General features: G+C 32.9%; 1 long non-coding RNA gene across 1 annotated transcript; it reads right to left on the reverse strand.

The window, feature by feature from the left end:
• Nucleotides 1-1033: 1033 nt before the first annotated feature.
• LOC127720956 (uncharacterized) lies at nt 1034-7211 on the reverse strand. The gene is made up of 2 exons (XR_007991004.1): nt 6998-7211; nt 1034-1329 (listed from the first exon to the last, which is right to left on the reverse strand). It is a non-coding gene; the product is annotated as an uncharacterized LOC127720956 (long non-coding RNA).
• Nucleotides 7212-10437: the final 3226 nt, after the last annotated feature.

Raw genomic sequence — 10437 nt, forward strand, 5'->3', positions numbered from 1 at the left:
TGAATCCACAAATCACTTAAATAAAGATTAACAGCTACAGGTGGGCTTTGTCAAATGTGTTACTATTAACAAGGAGACATTTATTATGCAGTAAGATCTGCAAAGGAAATCTCATCAAAGATAGAAGGCTTAACATTGTAAATAAGGATTTGAAATAACGACGAGCCACATATTGTAGGGGCATGACGTCACGGGATACAGATCTGCGGAAAAGATACATATGTGTGCTTGATAAAAGGCCACAGATTTAAGTGTTGTGAAGTAAAAGGACACAGATTTGAGGCTGGTTATAAATCTTATGTCAAGTTCCAACAAGTACTAACTATGTATGTTTGTGTTTATTTGTTGAATGTTCAAACACATGTAATTGTAACTTGTTTTTCAATTTTGAAAGAATAATTAAAAAAAGAAATGTATTTCTCGTCATTAATATATATGTATTAATATAAAAATAAGAAGATGTAGTATAATTGCCAATGAGACAATTGAGACCAAATGACATGGAAGTTTTAAAGTTAAAACATCTATAGGTCACCATATGGCCTTCAACAATGAGTAAAACAAAAACCACGTAGTCAGCTGCATGTATGAAGGCCCCGAAAGGACAATTGTTAAAACAATTCAAACGAGAAAACTAACGGCCTGATTTAAGATCAAAACAGTGAACGAAATCAAATTTGAAATATATAGTAAACAGCAACCACTGAAATACAGGCTCCTGATCAAATACAATTACAATTTGGTAATACATTTTCAATATCAACTAGTTTTATATTTGAAACAAATACCAGATGACATAGAAGTTAACATTTGTAGGTAACCGTACGGGCTTCAACAATGAGAGAAGCCCATACCCATAGTCAGCTATAAAATGCCCCGAAATGAAAAATGTAAAATAAATTAAATGAGAAAAAACGGCCTGATTTATGTACAAAACAATGAATGAAAAAAAATATGATATATAGCAGCAAACGTATTTACAACTTATAATTGTCGGAACGTACCAAGGCACAACACAAACTCAGACGCAAAATAAGGAGGATCAGTAAATTTATTTATTTTTACATAAAACTTGCATGATGGTTTACATTAAATTATTGAATTGATTGCCATGTGTGATCTAACAAAAAACAAGGTTTCCAGCGGTGTCTATGGTCTGGACAGATAGTAACCTTTATAAAGCACCAACACTCGTTTGAAATATTTGCTGGTCGGTACGAATTGAAAGGTTTAAACCCATATCTAAATCCCCAATAAATGGATTTGAAATAATCTTGCGACTGTGGATATCTCCCTGTTAGCATTTCCATGACAGTACATCCTAAACTCCTATAAAAACAAAGACATCTTTTAAAACAAAAAAGCTTTGAGTATTATAACTAATTTTCTATACAGAAATTTGTTAAAATAGAACTCTCCGTCTCTTTCATCATATTTCAATTATTGAGTAACAACAGTTTTTGATTTGCGTCAATATGCACTATGTGGATGTTTTTTTTCCAATTTTCATGTAACAGATATAACATCAATATACTTTTTGTCATTTTGTCCAGCATGCCGTATGCTATACACACGTGTCTATTGTTTAAGACCTCCAATTGATATATATATAGAGAGAGAGAGAATAATACATGGCAAAATCCGTATCACATGCCGTATCATTCCCAGATACCAATATCAGCCCGAGGGCCTTTATGCCCGAGGGTTGATATTGGTCGAGGGTGATACGGCATGTGATACGGATTTTGCCATGTTTTATACGCTTTATCATATATTTAAACAGATAGTATATATGAACTGTTTATAGTCCAAAGCACCTGGTTTACATTCATATTTATGTTTTCCTTGTTTTAAAAGCTTAATCAAATATAGGAACTGCATTATTATTCATCCGAAGCACCTGGGTTACCTTACAATTTGCGTCTTGTTGTCCATTGAAATATTTTGTTTATTGTATTTTTTGTTGTTTATTTGTGTTTTGTATGCTATTTTATTGAGTTCGTTTTATCATCCTTTAGTAATGTTATACTATATAAAACACATTCTGAATAAAAAAAAAATAGTAACAATAAACCAACATAAAATGTGCACTTTTGAAACATCAAAATTTAAAGTTTAACCCTCTTGCTTCCGGTAGTTTTTTTATGGTTACATTTCGTGTCAGAAAATATGAAAGCTTGACGTCTGTGACGTCACATGCCAAACAATGACATTCGATAAATGACGTCACGCCATAATGACCGTTTCATTTGAGACCCATTGAAGAAAAATATTTCATTATTTGATCGTCGAGATTTTATTTGAATTATATACAGAAAGGATGAGAATATTGCATAAATCAAAACATGGACATGAGACTTCCGAGTAGGGGTGTGATAAAGGGTAGACATGAGATAAAGGGGTATGATAAAGGGTCCGCGTCAAAGTTGAGTGATACGGATTAAACAGCAGGCTATTAATCAAATATTCAAAACTACTGTATCTACTACTAGATATATGATAAATATATATATATATATGTTCGATGTAAATGTGTTATTGGATTGCTGTTTCAAATAGAAATGTAGTTGACACTCTCATTGTTTGATATGGTTTAAAGTTATTTATTACAATTCCCCCTTGTGAAATAATTCTATAAAAACTTTCAATATAGTTCGTTTTAAGCGTCATATATAACAAGTCCATTACAGCTACAAAGTATTAAACATTCAAATCTCTGCATACTACAGCATTGTACAGTGTACTATTCGCATTGTACAAATGCATTTGTTAGTGTTTGTTTTATACAAATACATGTTTCAGTTTTACAGATATAAACAATCTCATACTAGTATGATGAGAAGCTAATGTATATACTCCAAATAAAAAATTGAGGCAAGTAAGGATCTGATTATTGATACACAAATACAAGGCATTGCATAATCTATCAATTGCATTGTTCTAAATAGAGATACATTACATATGGATTATAGCAAACCTTAACTCTAAAGTAACGTGTAGTTTTTGACTACATTTCATAATTGATAATAAAATAACCGACTGAATCAAAGGAACAAATATTAAGACGGGTTTAGTGTAAACATATCTTATTATGAATAAAATAACACATTGTTGTGTTCAGTATTATCGAAACTATATAGTTCAAGTTAATGTTCCCCTTGCTATTTTATTTGTAAAATTTCATTTCCTACTGCATATTTTATATATGATTTAACGTATTAAATGCACAAGATGATTTTAAGATAGCTAGTCATGCACTGAATTTGTCCCGACTTTGATTTTGCGTTATAGCACGCAAAACAATTAAACACGCTCATAATGGTTTTTAAGATTAGGGTGGTACGATTCAATGTTCATGCAAAAACTAAATGAGAAGCATGTTTTTTTGTTGGCAACTAAGGAATAGCATCTTCTAAGTTCATTTCTGCAAGATGGAAAGTGTTTGAAAATTGAATCATACATCAACACTTGAATACCTGCCAATTTTTTGAAAATCTCCATTGTAGATTTGAAGCGCGAGAGTAACTCAATCTCCTCTTTTTTTGTCATAAGGGTTTTTAAACTACTACTTTATTGTTTGAATAAGAATGTATGTGCTGATAAACCCTTTTGACTCATTTGAATGCCTGGTTTGAGGTGTGCAGATAATAAAATAAAGCATTTCAAAACTCTTTCATGGGGGATATATCCCATAAATCAGTATAGTTGTCAGGTCTGCTTATGTTTAAAAAGTGAAATATAACGATTATCTGTCAACAACAAATAACGCTTGGTATTTTTCAATTCAGAAGTTATATATTGTTATAAATAAATATATTGAACGATCGATTTTATCTATGTTTGCACTATATTAACTCACGTTAGAGGCCAGACATTAAATCTTGTACGCTAGACACGCGTTTTGTCTAAGTGAGACTCATCAGTGACGATCAAATGAAAAAATAAAAAAACGGCTAAACTAAATGTTCCACTAGTTGCGAACCTTTTAAGGCCTCTTGTCTTGTACTTGTGTTTTCTGTACATAGTTAAAGAACTATACCAAAATAAGGCGGCATATAAAACACAAAATAATTACAATGTCAATGTTTAACAATCTGTCGAGGCGTGTGTTTCTTTGATCCATTACCTAAGACGTTTAAAAATTAATGTCTCGTCGTATCCGTTTGTAATGGTTTGGAATAAATATACATTTCTAAAGTTCTCCGTTTTCTTTATATCTTCATGCAAAATGCAAATATGTGATAGTTATGTAAACAGTAATTAGTTTTAATTTAAATGATCCTTACATAAACGATGAAATTAGCATGATTAGACTGTACACATTTTGAAGTGAATAAAGGCAAAACTTGTTTACCAATGTTCTATCTCATAAATCGATTAATAAGATACAAACATAACTGAGCGAATAGCATCAACTTTAGACAATGTGCGAGACCGATTGCGCTGATATGATAAGCGTTTCCTGCAATGTATGCATCACCCACCATATCATGGTAATCGTAGCAGCAATATACCAACTTCTCCTGCATATGGGATATACATTTCCCAACTCATTCAAAAGCTTGCAGCTGCTACGCAGGTTTTATAAATACTAGCTTCTGAGCAGAAAGTTGATGACCAGGGTTATGTCAAAGAACGTCTCGTCCTTTTTAATTCAAATATTTCATCGGAATTTACCAAGACCTTGTAGATAAATATTCTGTATCAACTGACACATGACGGTTTTGAAGTATAGATTCTAGGTACTGACGTTGTTTAATCGTAATTACGTGTTATAGTGTTCTTTTTATTTGTTTTTGTATATTTTGAAACTTTACTATTTATTCCTTTTTTTGGCTTTTGATGCAGCTGCGTATTTATACATTTCGCCATTGTGTTATTGTGCTATATACTTTTTTGTATTCTTGTCTTTCATTGTTGCACACTTGTCGCTAGTTGAAGACAGGCACACATCAATTCGGCAAACAGACCGTAATAGTCACCGTTCAACTAACGTAGTATAGATTTAAGTCGTTTTTGCTTACAAGGACTTTTTTTACTGCCGTCTTTATTGGATTTATTTATATGATTGTTTGAATTTTTTAGTCGGCTGTGTTGTATGTCAGTAATGTATGTTTACATAGTTTTGGCTGCTTTATTGCAAGTATTGTCATGTTAAACTATCATGTCTGTTTGTGTTGCTCAACCAATTTTGTCAACATAACGGACCTATAAACAACTGTCATCCAAGTTAGAGTTTTATTTAGCTATACAACAAGGTTAAACCAACCATTTTTTTGCAGAAAATTCCGTTTCGAGTCAGGAATTTAACAGTTGTTTTTCACTCCTTCTGTTAGTTGATAACGTTTGATTTCGTATGTTTGTATGGATTTACCCTGTTTGAAGTTACCTTGGAGTTCGGTATATTTGTTTTTAAAATGTTTATCTCATAATACTGATTCTGGGTCGTTGTCAACGATAGGCACATATATCCCTTGGGAAGTCTGCCGACAAGTGAAAAAAAATTTCTGAGCACGGTCAAATGTTTTAACAAAATCTTAACAATGTTTCAAAACATGTAAAATATCAAGGTTAATTCTAATGAACGGATGTACATTATACCTTACAAAACTTAAACTTTATAAACCAACTGATGACAATTCTGTCATATGTCTGACATGGTCAAGGCATTCACGACGAATTGAATGGTTTTATAGCTAGCTTAACCTCTCAGGCCCTTTACTATTTGGTTGGTATAATAAAACAAGTACGACAATATGACCCATATAATGTGGTTAACATCCAAAATTATCAACTCTACAACATTATGTCCCGTCACCATCAGTGTAAAAGCCTTCCAGGTTAACAATTTTAATAGATATTCATGACTTCCAATAGCCATCAGTTTAGATTATTAACATATTCATGATGTTGGCACTGTATTCATGATTCTATATGTTTTTCCAAAAATGCCTGTGATTCAAAGTTCTCAATCATGCATGCGCAGTATTGATTGTTTACCCTAATTGAGATCGGTATTATGAGTTTAATCACTTACAGGTCCCCATTATTTCGAACATGCAATCTGTGTTATGTACACATACATGATCAAATTAAACATTATGTAACCATGTGACTACACCAGAGAAATATGGATCCTTTGTAATAGAGCGATCCGTTCAGTTTTTGAAGCAGTTTCAAAATTGTGTTACTTAAATTGATTTTAGTAAAACAATCATCTATACAAGGTTGCGATCGAAGGGTTGAATGAAGCAAATATGTCATCCAATAAAAAAAGACAGAATAAATGGTATCATTATATATTTCGTAACAATGATTTACTGTACAATGTGATTGTACTGCAAAATCATAGACACATTATAATTAAGCACATTGCTCTTGCTACGCTGTGTTATTATAACGTTTGTTTACATACGCAATATCGTGTCATATGTATCCTTTACAGATAAAAGGAGGCAAACATTTCAGCTCCCAAACATGTTCAATATCTGATTCATGTTTTTGATATTCGATACAGTTGTAAAAAGGAAGAATGTTTCACTGTAGCTTCAATTTACCAACAAATATTTTGTCAGTTCATTAAACCGTGCAATCTTTGTTCGTGTATGTGTGGAGGAAGTTCTGCCTGTCCCTGTCCCAGTTCTTAAAATAGAATTGTGTCGTTAACTTCAAAACATCTATATATAGAGGGAGCGCTCTCTGCACGTCACACACCCTTGTAACAACTCTTTAAGAGATCAATATCCATATCAGATTAACTAAAATGTTCCAGTTGCCTATTATCCTGGTTAATTTTTTTTCATCTTATATTTGTCTTACTGAACATTCATAAATTATTAGCAACTGAAAATTATGCAATCAAATAATTAATCATATTTATCAAATACTTAACCATATAAATGATCTATGATTTTATCGATAGCACACTTTTCGATCTATCCATTATTATTGTATATTCTACACTTTATTTGAACATAGCTATAATGTACGTATTTACCATATGTCAACAGGAGGACCATAGAATTTTGGACAATTTGGAAACAAAGCGTTGTCCTTAAAAAGAACCTCTGGTGCAAGATGTGTAACTGTTCCTATTGTTGTTTTCAATCCAACAGCTCCTTCTTGTACATGTTGTACAGGATAAAGTCTTTTTGTGATACCAAAATCGGCTATCTTTAGTATGCCCGCTGAATTTAGCAGTAGATTGTCAGCTGTAAAGTTATATAATGAATCTTTATAATTATAATCATTGTCGTAATGTAAAAAAAAAACAGACAGAGAAAAAATTATATCGATACAGTCATGACTACTCTTTACTCTACAAGCTGTCTACATATGTGTTGTCAAGACAGAGGTAACAGGTGACCAAAGCATACTCGGACATTATACTTCGAGATATGGTATTATTGCCAATGAGACAACTATCCACCAAAGTTCAAATGAAGTGGATGTAAGGGGTAAGCAATTATAGGCAACCGTACGGCCTATAACAATAAGAAAAACTTAAAGTTTGATATATATATCTACTAACTAATCAAATACGAATTTTAGAAAAGTATGTTATAGATAATAACAAACCACAGCCATAATAACTAAGCTGATAATACCCCTGGGAATAACAATCTTTCAGTAGCGATATCGAAATTCACATAACACTTTGTACATTTGGTGCGTCCGAAGGGTTTTTCTTAACTTACATTCATCTGAAAACATACATTACAAGGATGTAAAGTTACTCAATTGGTAAGAGGTTAAATGGCTCAACTGACCAAATTAATCTCTTTCAACTTCGCATTAGATTGTTTTAAATCTGTTTTCTCTAATTCGTACACGACTTATCCTTTTCCTGAGCGGTTGATTTTTATCTAATCAACGTGTGGTTCGATTGATCTCTGTTTTTTTCATAAGTCAAAATTTGATTATGACGTCAAATTTTCTTGCTTTCCTCTGAATAACATATTGTGACGTTATGAAAAAAGGCGACCATGCCTGACGTAGCACATAGAAAGAACACATCTTTTTGCAGATCATTCGAAAAGGAAGGATTGAATTAGTCTTCATATCGTTTAAAACTCATTAGAAATATAGATTCAACCACCACATTGTGTGCAATACGATATTTATCCACTTTCGGCAGTTAAATTTGAAAAAAATATAACTGTTTGGAGTGGATAAAAATCGTATCACACTTGATACAGTGATAGAATTTATACAATTTATACATTAATCAATGAAGAATGTAAAGACGTGATGTTATATAATTTGTCAATAGCGAAACATTGACTTTTGAGCTAATGATATTCTCGAAAACTTGCAGGTCAACAACACCGGCATTGTTAAAGTTCCGAAGCGCCTTTTTGATTGACTTTTTCCTCCTCAAAACAAAACTTTGAAAGCCTTAAAAAACATAATACTTAAATAAGTGAGGAACCAATTAGAAAACAAAGATACCAGGTTTATAATTTTGGACGCTAAACACGCGTTACGTCTACAACAAAATCAACCGCGCTGCTCGAAATAAAAAAAAATATGAGGCCAAATAATGAAATATATATGTAACACTCAGAAACGTGACCTTCCCCCCAAACGTGTCCGATTCCCCCAAACGTGTCCACATGACATCACTGAACTGCAAAACATGTCTAAACGTAAAAGGGCGCCAAAGCGTGTTATTTGTCTAAACGCCCAAACGTGTCCATTTTTTAATGAACACCCAATCGTGCCCAATCCCCCTAACGTGTCCATATCAAGCTTAATTTGTTTCTTTTACTGGAACTATTTTTCGTGTCCATATTATAAATACGTAGGTTATTTGGTTATTGTTTTTTTATTAACGTATAGGCCTACTCATTTTACTATTTCATTAAAAAATAGAAATAAATTACTGTAGGTCTTTTTTAAACCAGCAATATAACCTAAGTTAAAGTGGGGGCGTCCGTTGGATGTAAATGTAAGCAGCTATGCTCAGTTAAATTGTAGATATTAAATCAGATACCTCTTTGGGATAATGTCCCATTCTCTGCGCATTAAAACCTTTGTAGCAATTCACTCTTTCGTGGTGCCATCAGCTTTTGGAAGGCAACATTTTTTTTAAATTTCCGCAACTTTTATTTAAAACGGCCTCTATTACATAACGGAGATTGCAGTAGTTTCTTACTGAAGTCATTAAAAAATCCGTCTTCACACGCTCTTATTTTTTTTAGTCAAAATCCCAACTAGTGTTAATCCCGAATAACCGTCAAAACTTAGGCCCAATCCTAAGTTCCCGGCATGATAATAGAACCTATATAGGCCTACAGAATTTATTGTTAACATGATATCGTTCAAATTATGCATCAGTGAAATATTTGGCACTGGACGTTATTTCTCTTGTTCGTGTGTCTTTAGTGAAGCTCGAAACCTAAAATTCATTAAAAAACCTGAAAACCAGTTAATGATTTGAAGAGCTTTTAAAATATCAGAACTGTTGAAAAAAAGGGAAGTCAATTCTGCTGAAGGCCCGCCGTCGGACTCAATATAAAAGGAATCATCGGAAGTTATTAGTAAAACAAAATTTACATAGTAAACGATTAATACAACTGCACTAGAATTATTTGTATACCCGCTCTAAATGAGCATGAAATACTTGCAACTGGACAATAAGCAAATTCAGTCAAAAGTTAATACCCATGTTACATATTAGATTAGCAATTATGATAATCATTAACAACCGGCATTGAACAAACAAATGCTAATAAATTACTACCTCATCAACTGTTTCCCCCATCATAGAATTGCCGTAAACGTTATTGATTTCATTTAGGACATACATGTATTGGCGCCAAAAGACGTGAGACGTTCTGGCGTTAAATAGTGGACACGTTTTGGCGAATAACAATTATCGGACACGTTTGGGGGTTATGAAATCGGACCAGTTTGGGGAATAATGAATATTACGGACACGTTTGGGGAGAATAGACACGTTTAGGGGAATCGGACACGTTTGGGGGGATGGACATGTTTGGGAGTGTTACATATTTAACATGAATAGGGAATTCAAACCAAGGTCAAATGTTTCTCAGTATATGGTTGACTTTTATAAAAAAAGAAGACGTGGTATGATTGCCAATGAGACAACTCTCCACAAGAGACCAACTGACACAGAGATTAACAATTATAGGTCACCGTACGGGAAACAACAATGAGCAAAGCCCATACCGCATAGTCAGCTATAAAAGGCCCAGAAATGAAAAATGTAAAAGAATTCAAACGAGAAAACTAACGGCCTAATTTATGTAAAAATTGAACGGAAAACAAATATGTAACACATCAACAAACGATTATTTTTAGTCGACCATTATCGGTATCATCACAATGATATCAAATGAACAAATTGAATGTTTTGGAAGCGTTTGAAGCGCATTTCTAACATAATCTACAAAAGGAATATTCAACCTC

Source organism: Mytilus californianus, unplaced genomic scaffold (assembly GCF_021869535.1).
Source record: "Mytilus californianus isolate M0D057914Y unplaced genomic scaffold, xbMytCali1.0.p SCAF_11, whole genome shotgun sequence".
In the NCBI taxonomy this organism is placed as follows: Eukaryota; Metazoa; Mollusca; class Bivalvia; order Mytilida; family Mytilidae; genus Mytilus; species Mytilus californianus.